The sequence below is a fragment of the Musca vetustissima genome, unplaced genomic scaffold, assembly GCF_032173495.1.
Source record: "Musca vetustissima isolate MV318-11 ecotype Yass unplaced genomic scaffold, APGP_CSIRO_Mvet_v1 utg13550, whole genome shotgun sequence".
NCBI lineage: Eukaryota > Metazoa > Arthropoda > Insecta > Diptera > Muscidae > Musca > Musca vetustissima.
The window spans coordinates 17,040-41,855 of NW_026880440.1; positions in this window are offsets into that span (position 1 = coordinate 17,040).

Sequence of the window (24,816 nt, forward strand, 5' to 3'; positions counted from 1 at the left end):
CGTAGATTTTTAAGAATATTTGTAAACAGTACATTAAGCGTTGAGATTTTGAAATTATTTTTTTAATAAAAAATATTTTGTTCCAGGGGCTATGAAAGTAACACAAAAAGAATATTTCAGCCAGTAAGGAAAGTAGTAAAGTCGGACGGAGCCGACTATATGATACCCTTCAACACTTTGGGTATATTCAACAGATGAACCCTAACAGACGTCGCGTTTTCAAAAGACCAGTAAAATGAAATTGGATCCATAAACATGTCATTCTGAAACCGATACTAAATTTTCATTTTGTCAGATATAGAAGCTATATCTAAATCTGAACCGATTTCATGAAACTTAACACACATAATTCTGGACCTAATTCATTACACTGTGCTAAATTTCGTGCACATCGAGAGATATTAAGGGACTTTGGTGCACCATTTACATTAAATCGGGCGAACATATATAGGAGCTATAACTAAATCAGAACCGATTTTCAAGAAATTTTACACACATCATTCTAGACCCAATTTTGTACGCTGTGCCAAATTTCGCCCAAATCGAAGGATATATAGGGACTTTGGTATACCATTTACATTAAATCGGGCGAACATGTATATGGGAGCTATATATAAATCAGAACCGATTTTTAAGAAATTTAACACACATCATTCTGGACGTAATTCAGTACCCTATGCCAAATATCATGCAAATCGAAAGATATATAGGGATTTTGGTGCCCCGTTTACCTTAAAACGGACGAAAATATATATGGGAGCTATATCTATATCTGAACCGATTTTCACGAAATTTAACACACATCATTCTAGACCCAATTTAGTACGCTGTGCCAAATTTCGTCCAAATCGAAAGATGTATAAGGACTTTGGTATACCATTTACATTAAATCGGGCGAACATATATATGGGAGCTAGATCTAAATCTGAACTGATTTTCAGGAAACTTAACACACATCATTCTAGACTTCATTCAGTACTCTATGCCAAATTTCGTGCAAATCGAAAGATATATAGGGACTTTAGTACACCATTTACCTTAAATCGGACGAAAATATATATGGGAGCTAGATCTAAATCTGAACCGATTTTTCCCAATTTTAATAGGGTTCGTCCTTGGGACAAACAAGTGACATATGCCAATTTTCATCCAATTCGGATCATAAATTCGACCTGTACTTTGTTCACAAAAATACATGGGTGGACAGACGGACATGCGTAAATCGACTCAGAAAGTGATTCTATGCATATTCTCAAAAGGAACCATGGGTCTATCTCGTTTCCTTTTGCCTGTTACAAACATATGCACAAAGACATAATACCCTGTACCACAGCGTGGTGAAGGGTATACATATTTCTATGACATCAGACTAATTATTATAAAAGTTTAATTTTTAAAAAAAAAATCTTGATCTTGAGCTCAGTAGTATTTCGAACTGTCTCTGCAACATTTACAAAAAATCCGCATCATTCTATTGTCATCACATCGTTCACATTATCCTTTGTATCATGTCGTCTATCTTTCATTAACTTTTAACAATTAGGGTTAAATTTTTTTATGGAACATATCACAGAAAAAAAGAACCAACAACAACAGAAAACACAAAACGTGTAACCACCATTGTCGAATAAATCTATGTCCACATGTACCAGAGTACGGACTCATATTTTACATAACTAATTTACATATTTGCATGAATGGATGGCATGGCATGCCATGAGATGGTATGGAATGGGTATCATAATCACATCTACCGCAATCGCACAACACCAGATATGCCCTCGTACTCCTTGTTCGGGCTTAGATGATACTGAATGCCATCAACAATGTCATCGCTCAGCCAGTTAATAGAGCAGAATCAGCAACAGCAGTGGCTGTGGTGGTAGCAGTCATGGCTGAGGATTCCACACTCGTTCATTAATTTATTAAATTTCATTTGACTGGCGCTTTGGTGTCCAATTTCATTAGGTCTTTGTTTCATTGCGTTCCAGAATATCAGTTTTATTTCATTTCATTTTTTCCAAATGAAGGAACAATTTTTTTTTTGCTTTGGCTTAGGACGAACATATGTAGTTATCTCTGGGTTTTGGTTGGTCATGCCAAAATGGCCTTAGATCCAAGAGATACAGGCCTTAGAGCAAACACATGTCCAGACTAGGGTATCAGTAGAAGTTTCAGAGTTTTTTTGGTTTTTGTGTTCGGAAATAAATTTATGCATGTTTTGAAATGAGACTTCAACAAATCTGTCATTTAAATGTGATCGTTTGTCATACAAACGTTTTAACGTTTTCATCTGTGCGGCGTTTTTTTGTCTTTTGGGCTGTGGTTGTTGGTTGGTTGGTTGGTCGGTCTGTCCATTGGCTTATTTGCATGAACATGGTTGGGAAATTGCTGGGAAATTGGATACCTTTAAATGATTTTTGCTGTTATCTTGTTGGACGTACGGTCGACGTCGTTCGTTGTTGTCATTGTAATCGTTGCGGTAGTTGTTGTAACAACAACATGTTTAAGGAAGTTTTACTTTTTTTCGGCAGGTGTTGTTGTCCGCCATTTAGGAAATTGAATGTTTGATGGAAATATTTGTGGCAATATATATTGTGTGGAAATATATATTGTTGTAGGTGTGCGTCACGATATTATTTTATAACATAAGATAACGAACGATTTACCGAATTCTTTCATCTGTAGAACATAAATATTACAAAATATTGCTCCCATTCGTAACAAAATCTATAAAGAAACTCTGGAAAGAAATAATTGTTTAAACTGGTAAATTACCTACAAAAAAAGTTTATCGTTTCCAAAATCCTAGAATCCCAAATGACTGCCAATTCGGTGGGTTCTGTATTGATAATTTTCGAAGTAAATAGTCTCCAAAAACACGGAATGTCAAATGACAGCCCTCGGTCGGTTGGAAATTTCCGTTTAAATCTTTCCGATAATGGGTGTACCTATATATTGAGCTATGTGAAAATATGGATCTATAGTGTTAATTTTCTGTATAGATGCACGTGAGTTTCCCAAAAGCCGGAATGTAAAAATTACTGCCAACACATTTTTTACAGTAAACCAGTAGGGAAAGTAGTAAAGTCGGACTGGGCCGACTATATGATACCCTTCACCACATTGGGTATGTATCCTTACAATTGCATGTCACTGTTCCCTCGAAGGAACATACTGATGTTTTTCTGCAACCTATGATGCATTTAATTTCATTCGGGCAGATTAAGAGTCGTTTGCGTACCATGGGACGATTTATACCAAATCGATACACTCTATTCGGTACGCCGCACTGTTAAATTTAATTTCAAGTAGACACCCGTTCGAAATACATATGAAAGCTATGACTGCATCTGTGCCAATTTCAAAACCAAATAACGTCATTCAAGTCTCAAATTGAAACGTTGTGTAAAATTTCGTGTTAATCGAACAAACATTAGGAGTTTCATGCACCATTTATGTAAAATCGGACGAATACATATGCATATGTTGGAGCTATATCGAAATCTGAACCGATTTTCCCGAAACTTACCACACATCATTCTAGAATCAATTCAGTACGATATGCTAAATTTCGAGCAAATCGAAAGTTTTATAAGGATTGTGGTGCACCATTCACATTAAATATGGGAGCTTAGATGTAGCTAAACCGATTGTCGCGAAACTTAACACACATCACTATAGACTTCATTCTGTACGCTATGCCAAATTTCGTGCAAATCCAAGGATATACAGGGACTTTGGTGCACCATTTACATAAAATCGGTCGAAAATATATATGGTAGCTATATCTAAATCTGAACCGATTTTCCCGAAACATACCACTCATCATTCCATACTCAATTTAGTACGATATGCCAAATTTTCTTGCAAATCGAAGGGTATATAGGAATTTTGGTGCACCATTTACCTAAAATCGGAGGAAAATATATGTGGGAGCTATATCTATCCCGAAACTTACCACTCATCATTCCATACTCAATTTAATACGCTATGACAAATTTCGGGCAAATTGAAATTTAACACACATTACTATAGACTTCATTCTGTACGCTATGCCAAAATTCGTGCAAATCCAAGGATATACAGGGACTTTGGTGCACCATTTACATAAAATCGGACGAAAATATATATGGGAGCTATATCTAAATCTGAACCGATTTTCCCGACACTTACCACTCATCATTCCATACTCAATTTAGTACGCTATGCCGAATTTCGAGTAAATCAAAGAATATATAGGGACTTTGGTGCACTACTTACCTAAAATCGGACGAAAATATATTTGGGAGCTATATCTAAATATGAACCGATTTTTCCCAATTTCAATAGGGTTCACCCTTGGGCCAAATAGATGAGCTGTGCCAAATTTCATTCAATTCGGATAATAACTGTGACCTGTACTTTATTTACTATGTAACTTGGACAGGAGGACTGACGGACGGACGGATCGATTTAAAAATTGTTTCTTGCATATTCTCAAAAAGAATCGTGTGTCTATCTAAATTCCTTTTACAAAGACATAATACCCTGTACCACGGAGTGGTGATGGGTATAAAAACGGGTAGGGTGTGACCTTTATATGGGGTGTATAGAAATTCACGAATATGTTTTGTCCTTGAGAATATATTCCTGAACAAACTTGCTTAAAGAAATATTCTTTAAAAATCCATGTTTCTTGAAAAAATGTTGCTTAAAAATCCGCGCCTTTAATAAACAAAATATTATTTAAGAAATCCACGCCTTATTGGAGTCCTTGAAAAAATATTCTTTAAAATATACACGCCTTATTAGAGTCCTTGACAAAATATTCCTTAAAAAATCCACGCCTTATTAGAGTCCTTGACAAAAAATTCTTTAAAAAAGCCACGCCTTATTGGAGTCCTTGACAAAATATTCTTTAAAAAATCCACGCCTTTTCAATACATGACTTTTGGAGTCCTTGAAATAAAAATTATTGAAAGCCACGAGTCTTCAAAAATTCCTCACAGAATTCACCTCACACCTCAATAAGGACAACTAAATTAGAAATTAAAAATAAACAATTTCCCCCCAATAAATAAACAAAAATATTTCATTTTTTTCTTTGTCTTATGTCTGGAAATATTTTAAGGATATCCTGTAACATTTTTCCTTGACTTGACTTTAGATTTTTCCTAAGAAAAAAAAATAAAATATTTTTGTTCTGCTAGATAAAAATGACCAAACTTATGCTACCAAAAAATGATTAATAACCACAAAAAATCAACAACAACAAATTTTATACACCGCATGCTAATAAATATGTAAGAAAAAAAAAAATGAATGATAAAGCAGACAAAAAAAAAACACAATGCAAAAAAGGGAAAACTTCCGGATAAAATTTGTGGGTGATTTTTTTTTTGTTTTGCTCTGTTTTTTAGCCCTGTGTGTCGCGCATAGACGAAAAATAAGACAAATGAATTTAGTGCGTGGTCTGTTTTACACTTAATTTACGCTGAGTGTGCATCAGTTTCCGCCGTTGTCTTGTTGTCTTCTAGCAAATTTTCACTTTATAAACGTCTTTTTTGGTTGTTTTTTCAGCAGTGGCGGAACTTCACGGAGAAGATTACGTGGAGATATTTGGTGGAAAAGTCAAAACAGCAAATACGATCCCCTAAATATAAGATGCAAGTTATTATTTTTAAATAATAAGCTCGTCCATAGGATATGTGGTTTTAGTACCAACTTAGCTTTCTACGTCCCTGTTTTGTTTTCAATCCTCCTCCCCCTTACCCAAAACAAAAGTATGTTATTTTCCACTGTCTTATTTTACCATTCAAACAACAACTAAGTGGTGGAGTAGTGAAAAATAAAAATTGCTGATTTTGTCAACTGTTCGCATTTGATAAAATTATTAGCTTCTCAGACATGTTGTGGTTGTTTATGCTCCAGTTGATGAAGTTGTTGCCACCATCCAAAGCCACAGCACGACCACATTTTTTGGCAGTTGTGTTTTCATAATTTTCTCTTCTTTTTGTTTTTGTTGTTTTGACTTTATTAATATGTAAATTTCTTTTTAATTTTTCACGATTTTTTGTTTTTCTTCGTGGTTGACATTAAGGATATTTAATAAGATAAGGTGTGTACCTTTAGATGAGAGGTTTATTAATTTTTTCTGTACTTATTTTTTAAGTTAAAATAAATAATTATGCATTATTTCGACAACATTTTTTTATTATTCGAAAACATAATTTCCTATGAACGTGTAAAGTTAAAGGTAGTTGGTCAAATTCAGTAGGAATTAGGAATTTTTTTAATGAAAAAATAATTTCTATAGTAATTAGTAGAAGGAAATGAGGAAAATTAATTTAATTTACGCTGAGTGTGCATCGCAACATAAAGCTAAACTTCTTTACGAAAAATTTCAATTTCCATCGCCCTCAAAATATATTTTTAAAAAATCCACGCTTATTGTAGAGTTTTTAAAAATATATTTTGAAGGCATCCAACAGGCTTGGATTTCTTAAATAATATTTTCTTAGGTCTTAAACAGGCTTGGATTTTTTAAAGAATATTTTTTCAAGGACCTACAATAAGGCGTGGATTTTTTAAAGAATATTTTTTTCAAGGACCTACAATAAGGCGTGGATTTTTTAAAGAATATTTTTTCAAGGACCTACAATAAGGCGTGGATTTTTTAAAGAATACTTTTTTCAAAGACCTACAATAAGGCGTAGGTTTTTTAAAGAATATTTTTTCAAGGACCTACAATAAGGCGTGGATTTTTTAAAGAATATTTTTTCAAGGACCTACAATAAGGCGTGGATTTTTTAAAGAATACTTTTTTCAAGGACCTACAATAAGGCGTGGAATTTTTAAAGAATACTTTTTTCAAGGACCTACAATAAGGCGTGGATTTTTTAAAGAATATTTTTTCAAGGACCTACAATAAGGCGTGGATTTTTTAAAGAATAATTTTTTCAAAGACCTACAATAAGGCGTGAATTTTTTAAAGAATATTTTTTCAAGGACCTACAATAAGGCGTGGATTTTTTAAAGAATATTTTTTCAAGGACCTACAATAAGGCGTGGATTTTTTAAAGAATATTTTTTCAAGGACCTACAATAAGGCGTGGATTTTTTAAAGAATATTTTTTCAAGGACAAGATAAGGCGTTCGTTTTGGCAAATTGTATTTCAGTTGACTTCGATTACCGATTAGTTAAACTATTTTAAGGTATATGATGACAATGTTGTCATCATCTATTTTTGGCCAGGGTGATGATAGCAACCCACCACTACCCTTCACACCTTCTGCTCCTGTTAAAACCCTCAAGCACCGCTGGGGACAAAAACATAACATTTTTTGTGTTTTTTTTTTTTGTGGAGCATAATCTCCATACTTTAGTGGCTGATAGAATGAACGAAAATGTCGTTCGGTGTAACTTTGCTGTCCTACAACAAGACCAACAACTGGCAAAAGAAGATAGATTGGATGTTGTTTTTGTTGCTTGTAGTGTGTTTAGTGGCAGTGGCGGAGATGGTGTTGCGTTATGTTTGTTGTCCTGATCTTGTTGTGTTCCTTCAGAAAAAAAGCAGTTCCTCTGTGTTCGTTCGGTTGTATGTCCGGCTGTTCAGCTCGACTTAAGTCAACTCAGCTCTGTGTTGTTGTTCTGTTTTGTATGATGTCACAGCGTGTAGTCACATTTTTATGTTTTCATGCTTTTGGACATTGTGCAGTTTTTCGCTCTTAACATAGCCCGCGTTGTTGTTGTTATTATTGTTATTGTTGTAATTTTTCGTTTTTCAGATTCTGATTCGGATTCCATTTGAGCCAATTCATTTCATTTCTTTTGCGTTTCGTTTTGTTGGTCTTTTTGTGTCATTTTATGTTCAATTTTTCTTCTTCTTTCTTCGAGTGTTGTTGTTTTAATCTTCTTCTTGCTGTTGTTTTTGGTCCTGTTGGCCAACAGTGAAAAGACAATCATTTCATTTTGTTTGGCCCATAAGTATGATGATGTTGCTTTTATTGGCTTTTGTTGAGTTTGAAGGTTGTTTTGTTTTATATTTTGTTGTGTTGTGCTGTTGCTGACTGTGTCCCGTGTCCGGCTGGCCAGGTCTTGGTGAATATTGTTGTGATAATTTATTACAAACATTGATTAACGTACTTAGCCGTATGTTTTGGGTTAAGCCCTCTGTTTGTAGTTTGTAGTAGTTTGTCGTCCGTATTTTGTTGTTGTTGTTCTTTTTTCGGGGCACATACAGTTCAGTTCACTTCTTGTTAAACATCAGGATCTGGAGTTGCTGACACTGTTTTTTTCTTTATATTTTTTGGTGAAGAGCTGGAGAAATGCCTCCACAAAAAATGGTAAATCGCTTGATATGACCGCATGCTTGGCTCACTGTTAAGAAGTGACACCTTTTTCTGTCGTTTGTCGTCCATTGACAAGATATCACCGTACGAGTAGTTCGAAGAATGTTCCATTAAATAAAGCACGCACTTCATGTGATAAGCACCATGAGCATGACGATGGCGATGACGACGACAATGGTGACGACAACGACATGCAGTCTCCTCTCAAGAGTATTTATGCTCACACTTAATGCATAGTACCGTGGTGGGCAAACTTGGCTGCAACTTTAAATATGAAAAGAAAAAAAGTAATTTCCACAATTAAAGAGCTCTTGAGAAACTACAGATATTATTTAGGATATATAGGACCACAAGGAGTACTTCTGTCTCTCTACAGGAGGCCTAGAAGGTCTCTACGAGAACTCTAAGAAGATATCAACCAATGGAAGATCCCCACAAGATTATCCATCTATTAAGAATCCCTAGAAGTTATTATATCAGTATACGATCTTTAGAAATAGAAATACGATCTGGATATGGGCCGAATATATGAGGTCCTATCTGTATAGAAAACCTGTAGGAGGTCTCCTGTTTATAGAAATCCAATATGAAGCTTTCTGTCATTGAAAGAGTATTTCTAAAAGCTCTTTTGTCCATTAAGGATATTTAAAAGCTCTGCTGCCTATAGAATACCCCTAGGATGCCGCAAGTCCATTGAAACCCTATAAGAAGTATTCTTAAAAAAAAGTAAGGAAAGTAGTAAATTCGGACGGGGCCGACTATATGATATCCTTCACCATTTTGGATATATTCAACAGATGAATTCTAACAGACGTCGCATTTTTGAAGGACCAATAAAATGAAATTGGATCCATATATCTAAATCTGAGTCGATTTCAACGAAACTTGCCAGAGATTATATTATATTAACTATAGTTCATTGTACAAAATTGAGTGGCAATGGGACAAACTTTGGATCTTTAGTGCGCAATGGGAGCTATATAAATATCTGAACCGATTTTAACGAAACTTAACACACATCATTGTAGACCTAATTCAGTACATCATGCCAAATTTCGTAAATTGAAGGATATATAGTGACTTTGGTGAACCATTTACATTAAATCGGACGAAAATATATATGAGAGCTATATCTAAATCTGGACCGATATTCAGGAAACTCAACACTCATCATTCTAGACCTAATTCATTACGCAATGCCAAATTTCGTGCAAATCGAAACATATATTGGGACTTGCGTATACCATTTACATTAAATCGGGGGAAAATATATATGGGAGCTATATCTAAATCTGAACCTATTTCCACGAAACTTAATACACATATTTCTAGACTTTATTCAGTACGCAATTCCAAATTTCGGACAAATCGAAAGATATATAGGGACTTTGGTACACCATTTACCCTAAATCGGAGGAAAACATATATGGGAGCGATGTCTAAATCTGAGCCGATTTCCACGAAACTTAACACACATCGTTCTACACTTAATTCAGTAACCCATGCAAGATTTCGTGCAAATCGAAAGATATATAGGCACTTTGTTACACCATTTACTTTAAATCGGAAAAAATATATATGGGAGCTATATCCAAATCAGAACCGATTTCCACGAAACTTAATACACATCATTCTAGACTTTATTCAGTACGCTATGCAAAATTTCGTGCACATCGAAAGATGTACAGGGACTTTTGTATACCATTTACCTAAAATCAGAAAAACTTATATATGGGAGCTATATCCAAATCAGAACCGATTTTCAAAAAAATTGACACACATCATTCTAGAGCTGATTCATTACGCTGTGCCAAATTTCGTGCAAATCGAAAGATATATAGGGACTTTGGTACACCATTTACCCTAAATCGGACGAAAATATATATGGGGCTATATCAAAATCTGAACCGATTTCCACGAAACTTAACACACATCATTCTAGTCCTAAATAATTAGGCTACACCAAATTTCGTGCAAATCGAAAGATATATAGGGACCATTTACATTAAATCGGACGAAAATATTTATGGAAGCTATATCTAAATCTGAACCGATTTTCACGAAACTTAGCTCACATCATTCTAGACTTTATTCAGTACGCTATGCCAAATTTCGGACAAATCGAAAGATATATAGGGACTTTTGTATACCATTTACCTTAAATCGGAAAAAATATATATGGAAGCTATATCCAAATCCGAACCGATTTTCAAGAAACTTGACACACATCATTCTAGGCCTAATTCAGTACGCTATGCCAAATTGCGTGGTATATAGGGACCATTTACATGAAATCGGATAAAAATATATATTGGAGCTATATCTAAATTTGAACCGATCTTTCCCAATTTCAGTAGGGTTTGTCCTTGGGCCGAATAAGTGACCTATGCCAAATTTCATCCAATTCCGATCATAAATGCGACCTGTACTTTGTTTACAATTTAACATGGACAGACGGACGGACAGATATGCATAAATCGACTTTGAAAGTGATTATATATTCTCAAAAGGAACCATGTGTCTATCTCGTTTCCTTTTGTCTGTTACAAACATATGCAAAAAGACATAAAATCCTGTAACAGTGTCTGGTGAAGGGTATAAAAACCCACGCCATGTCTAATCCTTGAAAAAATAATTTTTTAAAAATCCATGCCTTGGTAATCCTTGAAAAAATCATTTAAAAACAATATTTATGCTTTTTTTAAGTCTTTGAACAATTCAATCCAAGGGTCCTGACAAATTTCTTAAAAAACTCACGAAGGTGACATTTTTTCCGTAAATTCAGTTTTCCCAAGAAAATAATTGTTTGCCTAATTTGTTTTCCTAATGACATCAGGAGGCCATTCTGCCATCAAAATACCATGAATGAAGTTAGGACATTACCGCGTTGATTGTGCTGCAATCCAGAAATCAGGAATATTTATGGTGAACATACTCATATATTTCTACACCTTGTAGTGTCCCTTTGCGTTGAGCATTTAACACCACCACATACCAAGTCATTCAAAACTAAAGGCGATGGTAGGAGCAGAGCAGAAGAAAGACCAGGTTAGTGGTGATGACGCTGTTACGAGTGCAGGAATGCTTGTCCACTCGACAGCCGCTGTTTTGTTGCAGGGATATTTTTTTCATTTGTTCTCTGAACATTTTCTGAGTGCAGCAGTTGGTGGTACACTGGTGACCACTTTGTTCGCAACTACCTTAGTAGCGCATGTTGATGTCGATGCTTGTTCGATGGCAGCGGCAGCAGCATCAGCATGTTCAAGATTTTGTTTCCCTCCTTCACCGGGTGTCCACTTGGACAGGCTGGCAACCTGGCCATGTGAATAGTGTCGTTGTGAATTGTTGTTCTGTTCTTCTTCTTTGCATCGGTTTTGTGTTTATGTTTCATTTTATTGTATTGACCGGTTGTTTGTTTTATTTCATGTTATTTTCAATTTCAATAAATTGTTTCAAAACATTTTGTCGTATTGTGTCTGTTGTTGGAATTGTCTTCGATCCACTCCACACCGCTCTTCAAATCAAAGATGTTCTTTTTTTGTTCTGTTACCCATAAACGAAGAAGAAGAAGATAAAAATGAGGGGCGCTTGAATGAAATTACCATTGAAATCCTTTGTCCCCCAACACTTCAGGACGCCCAACAACAACGACAATAACCTGGTGTTTTGTTTGTCCTCTGGTATTTTGTTTAGCTGTTCGGCCCAGCCGCCATTGTCATCTTAACTATTTTAAAAGGTTCAGTCTCATTCATTCATGTGTTCATGTTAGTAATTTGTTTTAATCGTATTTTATTGTTATTGTTGTTGGTGTTGCTGTTGTTGTTTTTTTAGCTTGGCCTCTTCGATGTTTTTTTCGGTGTCATGGTAGCCAACATCATCAGTGTTCTTAATTTGACATTTTATATCGGTTTCATTAACAGCTTCACGGTGTTGTTAATTTCCCACTAAACAGCCAGAGCAACAAAAACAACAATAATCGAAACGAAAATCGTTGACATTTAACGGAAGTTATGGACAATTTTGAGATAGCAAATCGGTAATTCGATATGTTTATTGAATTCTAGTTGCATTTTTTTTTTTTTTTTTTTTTTTTTGTTAAAAACTGGAAAAAGAAAAATCTAAATTATTACAAATCAAATAAGTAAAGCAACATAAAATAGGGAAATTAAAAAATGCTTTACTTAAATAAAAAATTATACTTTTTTAATGGGCAGTAGGAGATTCAGCATCTGCTCTCATAGCAGACAGAAAAATGTTCAACTATTATTTTCCAAGACTCAAACTACAACATCAAGTCGGTAATTTAGGTTGTACCGAACTTTTTATACCACCCATCATTAGGTGAGGGGCATTAAAGATACTTATTATCAATCGGGACTTTTAAAGGGAAGCTATACCACGACAAATTGCCTCCAGAAGAAACTGAATACGAAACTTCAGACAATAAGTTTGAAAATGTATAGTCCCTTCGTAAAGGTCATCCACATTCCTATGAAGGGGCTGGACCATTTTAGAATATTTTCCACAAATAAGTTTTTTATTCTCCAGGAATCCGATATGCCAAATTATATCAACTTCGATGAGAAAATCCGTTAACAACATAATTATACTGAAAATGGGGCGGTTGATATCGAAAAGTGTCTGAAAATCCCCAAATTACAGCAACTTCAGTGGGTAAAACTATCTAAAAAATAAATAAGATTGATAAATTGGGTTTTAACCTTAAAAATGATGAATAACCTTTGTAGAAAAATGAACATATATTGAAAATATTCCATGATTCACCAAAGTTCCGAAATGCCAATGTGGTTGGTTGAACATTGGTTGAATAATAACCAAAAATTGACCGATATTTTCAATATTTGTCACCCAATGAGAACACAACCCGACTAAAAAATTGCCCTGTTTTTACCCTTTACCAGGTGATATGCATTCAAAATTCCTTAAATCAGTCGGAGCTTTACTATGGTTTTTAATTCAATCCGATATGCCAAATAATATCCACTTCGATGAGAAAATTCGGTTAGCAACTTAATACTTAATACTTAATACTTAATAGTTGTATAAAAAGATGTTTTTTTTCTATTTTTCTCCCACTCTTTCTTTTCAAGAACCCTTATTCTTAAATTACAAACATCAGTGGAAATTCGGGTAAAACCATTTAAAATGCCGGCTATGGCAATATAGGACCCTAATTGTGGAAAATGCAGCTAGAAAGGTGGTAGAGGGGATTCCAACCCAATAAAAATTCTAAATATCAAATTAAAGTCAATTCGGTGGAAAAAATTGTCCCCAAAATACCGAATGATGTGGGGTGCCATTATCTGAGGTATACACGGAAACACGGGTCAATATTGTTCATTTCTTGTAGTAAGATTTTCTACCCTCTTAGAACCCCAAATACCAAATTACAACTGATTGGGGTGCAAAATGGCAAGATGGCATTGACCCTATAGAGCGGTATCATCCAGATTTTCGACCCAATGAAAATCCAAAATATCAAATTAAAGCCAATTCGGCTAGAAAAGTAGTCCAACATCCCCAAAATCTGTGAGGGCTACCCCGTTACATGGTCCAATATTGATATTATTCGGTAGGAATATTCTATACCCAGTGAGAATCCAAAATATAAAAAAGTCCGCAATTCTGTGAATAATAGGTGATACCCATCTATGGGGGCTACCCCGAAAATAGGGATTCGTAGTCAAGCACAAAAGTCGACTTCTAGACTTTTCGATTTTTGCCTCTAACCAAAACGACGATTTTTAGACGTTTCCATATTTGCCTTTAACTAAAATGCCGAGGTGAGGACTACCCTAAAAAGTGGACCAATATTGATAATTTTTTGCAGGAAGATTTTCTATCCATTGAAAATCTAAAATGCTACATTATAGGCTATTCTCTTAAAAAACGTGACCCAAATATGTTATGATTGGGGGATTCGAAAAATACCTGCATTCCTCAATTGTACAAAGCAGTAGTAATCGTATATACTAATTTCAGTATTCCAGCCTTATTGGTTCAACCAGACTTCAAATTGCACCTAACATTATATCATTTAGTATACATAAGTACAAATTGTCATTACTACCTACATCATACAGCCCAATAGAATCTTATGTCTCAATTTTAGAATTCCAGTCCTATCGGTTCACACAAAATTCCTATTGTACCATATTTAGTATACATAAGTACGATTTTCCAAAATTTTCTACATAACCCAATCCTAATTCCAATTTTCAGGATTCTAGCTCTATCGGTCCAACTAAATCCAGATTGTACCAAATTTATTACACATTTGTACGAATATCCAAATCTTCTTACATAACCCAATCCTAAACCCCAACAGTGATCTTAATTCCACATTTCAGGATTCCAGCTTCATCGGTTCACCCATAATACAATTTTGTTCATATGTAGTACAATTTAGTACATATAGGTACGAATTTCCACAACTTCCTACATATTCCAATTGTCCATTGCAATTTTACTTTTTATTTAATTCTAAATTACTTGATTCCAGACGTATAGGTTCACCCAAAATTCAAATTGTACCAAATATAGTACGACGTAGTACTTTTCGTACACATTTTCAAAACTACTCCAAATACATCCATTCCTCCAAATTCAAATTTAGTACAGTTTAGTACTATTTTCATTCCAATTTTAATTCTCAATTACGGGATTACGGGTTCACCCAAATTAAATTGTACCAAATATAGTACCATTTAGTACTTTTCGTACACATAAGTACAAATATCCAACTCCCACGGTAATGTAATCCAAATTTCGGTACTCCAGCTTCATCCGTTCCTTCAAATATAATATATTGTACCAAATTTAGTACAGTTTAGTACTTTTCCTATACATAAGCATACACCATGTTCATATATCGACTACACATCGTTCTACAACCATGATTCGCATTCCAAATTTCAAGTATTTTATCTATATCCATTCACATGCTACGAAATTGTACCAAATTTAGTACACAGTGGTAATTTTCGGACATCTATAGTTCCAAATTTAAGAGTTTCAGCTACACCGCTTCGCCAAATACAAATGGTACAATATTTTATACTTTGCCGTTCTAGTACAAAGTTCCGAAAATCCAGCCTTATCTGATACCTTCGGACTAATAGTGTATAAAAAACCCACATTTCAAGATTCTCGCTTCAGTCGTTTCGTCTGGGCGTTCATGATTTGTTAAGTCAGTCAGTAAGACAATCAATTTATGAGTTCCTCGTTGAATATTTCGAGGTGTTGCATGCAAATTGTAGTTGGATTGGAAATTTTTTGGATTATTCGGAACCGTAACAACAATATGCGGTGAATTTAATCTGAAGAGTGGTATTTATCCTGTACAATTTTGAAAATACATCTCATCGATATCCTTCTATGGTTGATGATATTCCACCAAACAGAAGCGAATTATTACCATGTCAATCCGCTACATGCCCCATTCCGATATTGAGAAATGTGTTTTTTTAATGACTTTAAATTTCTCTTTAAGAAATTTAATTTCACACATCCTTAACAATAAATTGAAATTTGCCTCTTCAGTCCCAATTTGTATATCAAGTAATGGCAACACGAGTCGTATTATCATCCTGCACTTTTATAATCAGATACGTGTTCTTGAAACTGATTTACATATGCCTCTGAAAATATGCTTACCAAGGAGGAAATGAAATATTTGATGGAAATAAAAATCCTAAACGAAATCAATTTACGCATGCCCAGTGTGTGAAAGCATTTCAATATGTAATGAGATTTTATTTAAAGGAAATTTTCAAAACGATGTCAGCAACGCCTCAGCTACCTGTTATTATTGATTCATAAAAATTGCCATACTTCAAAGTGCATGCAATATATGTGAGGGTCATTTGAGGTGACTTGAAAAAAAAGTAGTAAATCAATTTCCAAAATCAAATTTTACCATTACATTAAATTTTTGAAGAATCGATAATTATTTACGTGATTTAAGGAAAAACTTCAAAGAAATGTCTATAATATATGAATTTTTCTCATTTTGTCTACAAATTATTATTACAAAAGTTCTTCTAATGTAATTTTATTCGAAAAATCTCTTCTTAATAAAGTCATATTTTAAAATTGCTCATAAATTTTGAAAACACCATAAAACCACATAATCTACAACTCTAATGTATGTCTAATAAAGATAATTTGTATTACTACACAACATACATTGCTACATACATAATATTTTCCAACGATCAGCCAGTGACCATGACCGTGGCCGAGAGACAATGATATGTTACTCTAATCTCACCATCCAACCGACCATCATCCTTTTTGCCAATGCGTTCAATTACATTTTCACAATTCATAACCACACACACACACCGACAGCAAAAATGGCAATGTGAATTCCAACGAATGCTCAAGTCATCGAGTATTATCAGTTTAGAATAAGTTACAAATCTTTGTGGAGATTTCACATAGCGCGAATTTCCACGAATCTATGGCACATGTGGAAATCCGGCATCTTAGCTTAGGCTAACCTCAGCGCAGGAAAAACAAAACAACTTGCCGCCTCAATTTCATAATGTTTGATCTGTGAGCCAGTGATATTGCACGTTTATAAGTTATTCTAGATTAATTTGCTTTCAATACAAGGTGAACGGTTTTAAAGTGGCCAGGTGGAAAGGAATTCACAGTTTTAAAATAATAAATAAAAAATGAAACATATATCCCTTAAAAACTCCATGTTTAAATTAAAAAAAAATATAGAGCCATTGCAAAAATATCCTTAACTAATCCACGTCTCTGGGAGTCCTTGAACAAATATTCTTTAAAAATCCATGCCTTATTGGAGTCAATGAAAAAATATTCTTTAAAACATCCACGCCTCTAGAGATCCTTGAAAGAAACTATTCTTTAAAACAATTCATCCCTTATTGGACCACTTGAAAACGTATTCTTTAAAAAATCCAGGCCATATTGAACACCTTGAAAAATTATTCTTTAAAAATTAAAAGCCTTATTGGAGTCCTTGAAAAAATATTCTTTAAAAATTAAAAGCCTTATTGGAGTCCTTGAAAAAATATTCTTTAAAAATTAAAAGCCTTATTGGAGTCCTTGAAAAAATATTCTTTAAAAATTCAAGCCTTATTGGAGTCCTTGAAAATTATTCTTCAAAAAATCCACGCCTCTGGGGGTCCTTGAAAAATTATTCTTTAAAAAATCCACGCCTCTGGGGGTCCTTGAAAAATTATTCTTTAAAAAATCCACGCCTCTGGGGGTCCTTGAAAAATTATTCTTTAAAAAATCCACGCCTCTGGGGGTCCTTGAAAAATTATTCTTTAAAAAATCCACGCCTCTGGGGGTCCTTGAAAAATTATTCTTTAAAAAATCCACGCCTCTGGGGGTCCTTGAAAAATTATTCTTTAAAAAATCCACGCCTCTGGGGGTCCTTGAAAAATTATTCTTTAAAAAATCCACGCCTCTGGGGGTCCTTGAAAAATTATTCTTTAAAAAATCCACGCCTCTTGTGGTCCTTGAAAAATTATTCTTTAAAAAATCCACGCCTCTGGTGGTCCTTGAAAAATTATTCTTTAAAAAATCCACGCCTCTGGTGGTCCTTGAAAAATTATTCTTTAAAAAATCCACGCCTCTGGGGGTCCTAGAAAAATAATTCTTAAAAAAATCCACGCCTCTGGAGGTCCGTTAAAAAATATTCTTTAAAAACTCGTGCATCTGGAAGAAATTGAAAAAATAGGCTTTAAAAAATCCAAACCCCTTGAAAAAATATTCTTTAGTTAATCCAATCTTATTAGAGTCCTATAAAAAGACTCTTTATAAAATCTGCATTTATAAAAGTACTTCGAAAAACTTTATTATAAATTCTGGATGGTCCTTGAAATATATTCTTTAAAAATCCATGCTTATTAAAATCCTTTTAAAAGCCAAGCTTATAGGTGATCTTGAAGATCTTTTTAAAAAAACCCACACTTCTGGATGGTGCTTTTGGTATACTTCTTTAAAAAACCTACGCTCCTGGATGGTCTTGGAATTTTTTTTTAAATCGCGCTTTTTAGAGTCTGAGTCGTTTTCAATAGAAATGTGACTGGTCACCTTTTAATAATTTCCATTGCCTCCACCTTGTGGAATCATCCACGAAGTTTAACATTAATAAATCTGCGATCACATACAGTCAACTTAAGCCAAATCCATGGCTATGCAAAGCTCACATTGCAATGGGCAAACGCTCGCTCTACTTATCCCCGCAAAAAGGAATTATTCTTCCATTGCCATTGTCTGTTGGCTGGCATATTAAATGTACAGACATACAAATGTACATATATATGGGCTGTTAGTGCCACAGATTATGTTGCAATGATGCTACAATTCTGAAAAACGATCGACAGGTGTTGATTGCTATTATTGGCCGTTTTGTTTGCCACCATTGGGCCTAGGTGGCTGGCTGCCTAGCAGTTTGGCCAGGCTATGCCATACACTTTGGCAAGGCAAATGATCCGAAAGGCAGTGATCATCGATCGATGATCAGCATTGTTGTTGTTGCTGTAATATTCCAACAGACATGTGTATCATTTATTTTATTTTCTTTTTTTCTTTTGCAGTGCTTTACTTATTGAGATCAGCTCCGATTTTTATGTTCATCTGATGTTCAACTTGTAGCGGATTGTTGTTATTATTTATTACTCCTTATTTTCTTTCCATCGTGGATAATTGTATGCAGAAGAGCGTAAAAACAAATTATTACAATTCGTACGTGATTTTCATCATAATATTATTATGACGAACTAAGAGGTATGTATGAAAGCAAAGGGAGAGGGGACGAATTGTGAAGAGAGCTTTAATATTTTTCACTGGGTGGTAGGTGATAATTTTCGGTATTGAGGAAATTGCAATATAAGTAAATGTTATCACATTCGAAGAATTTGTATGTTGTTATCAATTTAATTTAATAAACATAGACAATGATATGGTGTGAGCAATACATTAATTAAAATGTGGCGACTTGTTATTCTTTAAGAATCCACGCCTTGCTGGAGTACTTGAAAAAATATTCTTTAAGAATCCACGCCTTGCTGGAGTACTTGAAAAAATATTCTTTAAGAATCCACGCCTTGCTGGAGTACTTGAAAAAATACCTCTAAAAGAAATATACGATTATTGTAGATCTTAAAAAATAATACTTAAAAATTCACGCTTATTAGAGTTTTTGAAAAATAAAATTAAAAAAAAATGCACGCTTATTGATAAAATATAAAAAAACAGTAAGGAAAGTAGTAAAGTCGGACTGGGCAGACTATATGATACCCTTCACAAATTTGGGTGGAATTCTCACAGGCGTCGCATTTTTGAAAGTCCATTAAAATGAAATTAAACATGTCATTCTGCAACCTATACAAAATTTTGATCAGATATAGGGTTGCTCCTTACAATGAGACAAAATTAAGTAAATAAATTTAAAGCAAAATGTCGAAATCTAGACCGATTTCATCGAAACTTGTCAAGTGTTAGGTTACACTTATTTCAGTATGTTTTGTGCATACGGCCACATTTTGAGTTCCTCATTTACTTATAAATCCAAATTTCGTGCAAATCGAAGGATATATAGGGACTTTGGTTTACATAAAATTAAACGAAATATATATGGGAGCTATATCTAAATCTGAACCGATTTCCACGAAATTTAATACACATCTTTTTAGACTTATTTCAGTACGCTATGCCAAATTTCGTGCAAATCGAAGTATATATAGAGACTTTGGTACACCATTTACCTTAAATCGGACGAAAATATATATGGGAGCTATATCTAAATCTGAACCGATTTTCACGAAACTTAACACATATCATGCTAGACCTAATTCATTACGCTGTGCCAAATTTCGTGCAAATCGAAAGATATATAGGGACTTTGGTACACAATTTATCTTAAATCGGACGAAAATATATATGGGAGCTATATGCAAATCTGAACCGATTTTCACGAAGCTTTGCACACATCATTCTAAACCTAATTCATTATGCTATACCAGATTTCGTGCAAATCGAAATATATATAGGGACCGTTTACATCAAATCGGACGAAAATATATAGGGGAGCTATATCTAAATCTGAACCGATTTTTCCCAATTTCAATGGGGTTCGTCCTTGGGCCGAATAAGTGACCTATGCCAAATTTCATCCAATTTGGATCATAAATGCGACCAGTACTTTGTTTACAATTTAACATCGACAACCAGACGGACGGACGGGCTTGCGTAAATCGACTCAGAAAGTGATTCTATGCATATTCTCAAAAGGAACCATGGGTCTATCTCGATTCCTTTTGCCTGTTACAAACATAGGCACAAAGACATAATACCCTGTACCACAGAGTGATGAAGGGTATAAAAAATCCACGGCTTTTTGAGTACTTAAAAAAATATTCTTTAAAAACTCCACGCCTTATTGGTCCCTGAAAAAAAAATTCACGCCTTGAAAAAACTATTCTTTAAAAATTTTTCTCAAAAATTCCAATCTTATTGAGGGATGGTCTTCGAATTCTTTAAAAATCTCCGTTTATTGTTGTTCGATGTGGGTGGCTGCTCTCTGTCTTCAACCTTTCAATGCACCCACATTTTAAACTAATTAAAATCTCAAAATTTGTTGTGACAAGCCCTTCATTAAATTGACTTATCTCTGTCTGTGATTTGAATACAAACCAAATTGAAATCAGTTATAATCAAAACAATGAAAGAAGAAAAAACTATACAGCACGGACAGTAGCAACCTGACGAATTAGCTGAGAAAATAAACTAAGCTACGATGTTTATGGAGACCCCTTAGGGTCAATATTTATTGCTACTGTATTTAACAAAAAAAAAAAAAATAGAAAAACTTAGAGACAACGAACAAATCTTTGATCGTTGACTGGCAAAGAAAGAAACAAACTTGCAGCCAAGAAATCCCCCAAAAAAAAAATTAGATATTTTCTTGAACCCTAATCTTTTGAATTGAACAAATTTTTGATACCAATCAACAAGACAAAATCGAGCGGGACTTTGCAGCACAAATCAAACATAAAACAATAAATAAAGTTTTGTATTCAAATAACATGCTTTGGCAGCAACAACAACAACAACAAAATCGGCACAAAATATTGCTACTGCAATTTTTTCCTTATCTCAGGCTGCTGCGCACAAAAAAAGTTTCGAGGCTACAAACTTGCCGAAAAAATGGAGAGATTTTTTGTTAAGCCAAGATTGTCGTCTTGAAGGCACGTTTTATTTGTACAATAACTGAAATCTTTGAAATATGTTTTTTGGCGGGGATTATTGTTGTTGTTTGTGGCTTCTATCATCTATAGGTCCAAACTGGGGCCAAGAGCTCTTCTTTACCCCTTTATGGATGATACATAGGACAATTGTGAATTATTTCGTGTGCTATTTTTTGTGTTTTTTTTTTGTTTGCTTTTCATAACGACAACAATCTACAATAATAACAACAACAACAAATGCCCAGCAAATGTTACTGCCGTTGCTGCCTGCATTAAAAAAACAAAAACAATGAGAGATCTTGTTAAGATATTATTTGTTAGATACGACAAGTAGACTTAATTATCATTTTCATGTTTTGAACATAAATAATGCATTAGTTATAATAAATTTTTGATCACAATGTAGTGTCTTAGACATGCACTTGAAGAAATCTCTATGGAGAGCTACAAAAAAACTGGCAGGTTAGGAGGGAAAGCAATCGGTAAGAGATAATAATTAACCAGCATAATTCATTTAACGCAACAATTAGTCAATGACAAAATGTTGGGAATTTTTAAGCAAAGCGTGGATTATTTTTCAAACATCAACAAAAACGTAGATTTCAAACAATTAAAAAATCCGAGAATTGTTAAGGCCCAAATAAGCGTATTAAATTTTTTTCAAGATCTCATTTAACCTTGGATTTTTAGACAATATTTTTAAAGGGCCTTACAAAAGCGTGGATTTTTTAAAGAATACTTTTTCAAGGACATACCATCCATGGCGTGGATTTTTTAAAGAATATTTTTTCAAGGACTATAAGAGGCGTGGATTTTTTAAAGAATATTTTTTCAAGGACTATAAGAGGCGTGGATTTTTTAAAGAATATTTTTTTAAGGACCTACAATAAGACGTGGATTTTTTAAAGGACATTTTTTCACGGACATACAATAAGGCGTGGATTTTTAAAGAATATTTTTTCAAGGACCTACAATAAGGCGTGGATTTTTTAAAGAATATTTTTTCAAGGACCTACAATAAGGCGTGGATTTTTTAAAGAATATTTTTTCAAGGACCTACAATAAGGCGTGGATTTTTTAAAGAATATTTTTTCAAGGACCTACAATAAGGCGTGGATTTTTTAAAGAATATTTTTTCAAGGACCTACAATAAGGCGTGGATTTTTTAAAGAATATTTTTCAAGGACCTACAATAAGGCGTGGATTTTTTAAAGAATATTTTTTCAAGGACCTACAATAAGGCGTGGATTTTTTAAAGAATATTTTTTCAAGGACCTACAATAAGGCGTGGATTTTTTAAAGAATATTTTTTCAAGGACCTACAATAAGGCGTGGATTTTTTTAAAGAATATTTTTTCAAGGACCTACAATAAGGCGTGGATTTTTTAAAGAATATTTTTTCAAGGACCTACAATAAGGCGTGGATTTTTTAAAGAATATTTTTTCAAGGACCTACAATAAGGCGTGGATTTTTTAAAGACAGATTTGTTTATGAATATTTTTCAAGGACTCCAAAAAGGAGTGCATTTTTTAAAGACAGATTTTTTAAGAATATTTTTCAAGGACTCCAAAAAGGAGTGAATTTTTTAAAGACAGATTTTTTAAGAATATTTCTTCAAAGGACTCTAAGAGACGTTGACTTTTTACAGAATAGTTTTGAAGGACTCCAATAAGTAGTGGATCTTTAAAAGACTAATTTTTTGGGGAATATTTTTTTAAGGACTCCAAAAAGGAGTGGATTTTTCAAATACCGATTTTTTATGGAATATTTTTTAAGGACGTTTGGAAAATGACTAAGGAAAAGATCTTGATATCTTCAGACCTTCTTCAGCCCTTCTATATATGACCTACCTCATATATCTTTGATATTAAAATATCCTTCAGCTCTTCTATATATGGAATATCTTCCTCATCTCATCAGTGGACAGGAAACATACTTTTATTCTTCTATAGAGACAATACCTTATGCAACTCTTCTAGGGGTAGAGGAGCTCTTCAATATGTGTATTATCTTTTCGTCTAGACCTACTTATTTTAAGGCCTTCTATAGACTTCCATAGTCTGTAGATCCCTTAAAAACAGACGACTTTTTCAGCTCTTTTACAAATGGGAGATTCTCTTCTCCATATAGATGACCTCCTCAGCTATTTTTAAATTGAAGGGATTTTCCTCAGTTTTATTTATTTTTTACAGATTTTCAATTTGTTTCGAAAATTAATATTTTTCTCAATGTGCCAAAGTTATTCACGAACAAGTGGCGTTTTATTTTAATCTATCGATCTAAACAATAGGCAAAACAACAACAATTTGCTAAATGAACTTTTGACAATATTGATCTGATCATAACTGTATAAGGGAGCACAATATTGGTGAACTGGAGAAAAAAGAATACAACTATTGTAGAAAACGATGGAATTTTGTGAAAGCTTTCCGGGGAGAAATTTCCAGGAGTTTGCAGTGAAATATTTCAAGGAGTTCATGCTAAGGTTCCAAGTATCAAAAAATACAACATTAACTTAGAAAAATAGTTCTTTATAATTTTAAGTAATTATATATTGCAAATCAATTGCTGACATAGACTTCCCCTACAAATAGTCGATTTTGTTTACCTCTCATTTTCAATTCCATAAAATATATTAGCATTATTAGCCTAAAACCAAAAAACGATATGACTGACTTTCCTTTCAAGACCACATTAGATCCAGTATTATCTGTTGTAGCTGCTGAAAACACAATTTCCATGTCCTATCGACAATCAATTGCGTTATGCTAAATACGATGACAGAATCGAAGCAGCAGCAGCTACAATGGCTACAATCGTCGACCATATGCAAATATTTTTCTTTCAATAAAAAAAAATATTCAAAACGACAGAAAAACTTAGCAATGAAACTATCTATGCCAGTTGTAAAAAAATAATAGAAAAGAGCCACTGACAATAATCATTTCTTTAGAATATCTTAACATTGTTATTGTGAAATCGCTCGCTCGCACACACACACTTTCATGCACACACGTTTACAATACCCTCATATTGTTTATAAACATTTTATCGCGATTTCCCGTAAACCACAAGCCAACCAACGAAGTAGTTGGTCTCAGAGTCATAGTTGGAGCAAAACGCTCCATACAACACACGAATCAGCTGCCATAACAATAACCGGCAATGAAAATGTCTTCTTTTAGCATGGAAAATTATTTTGATCTGCCGATAGATTGAATTTTA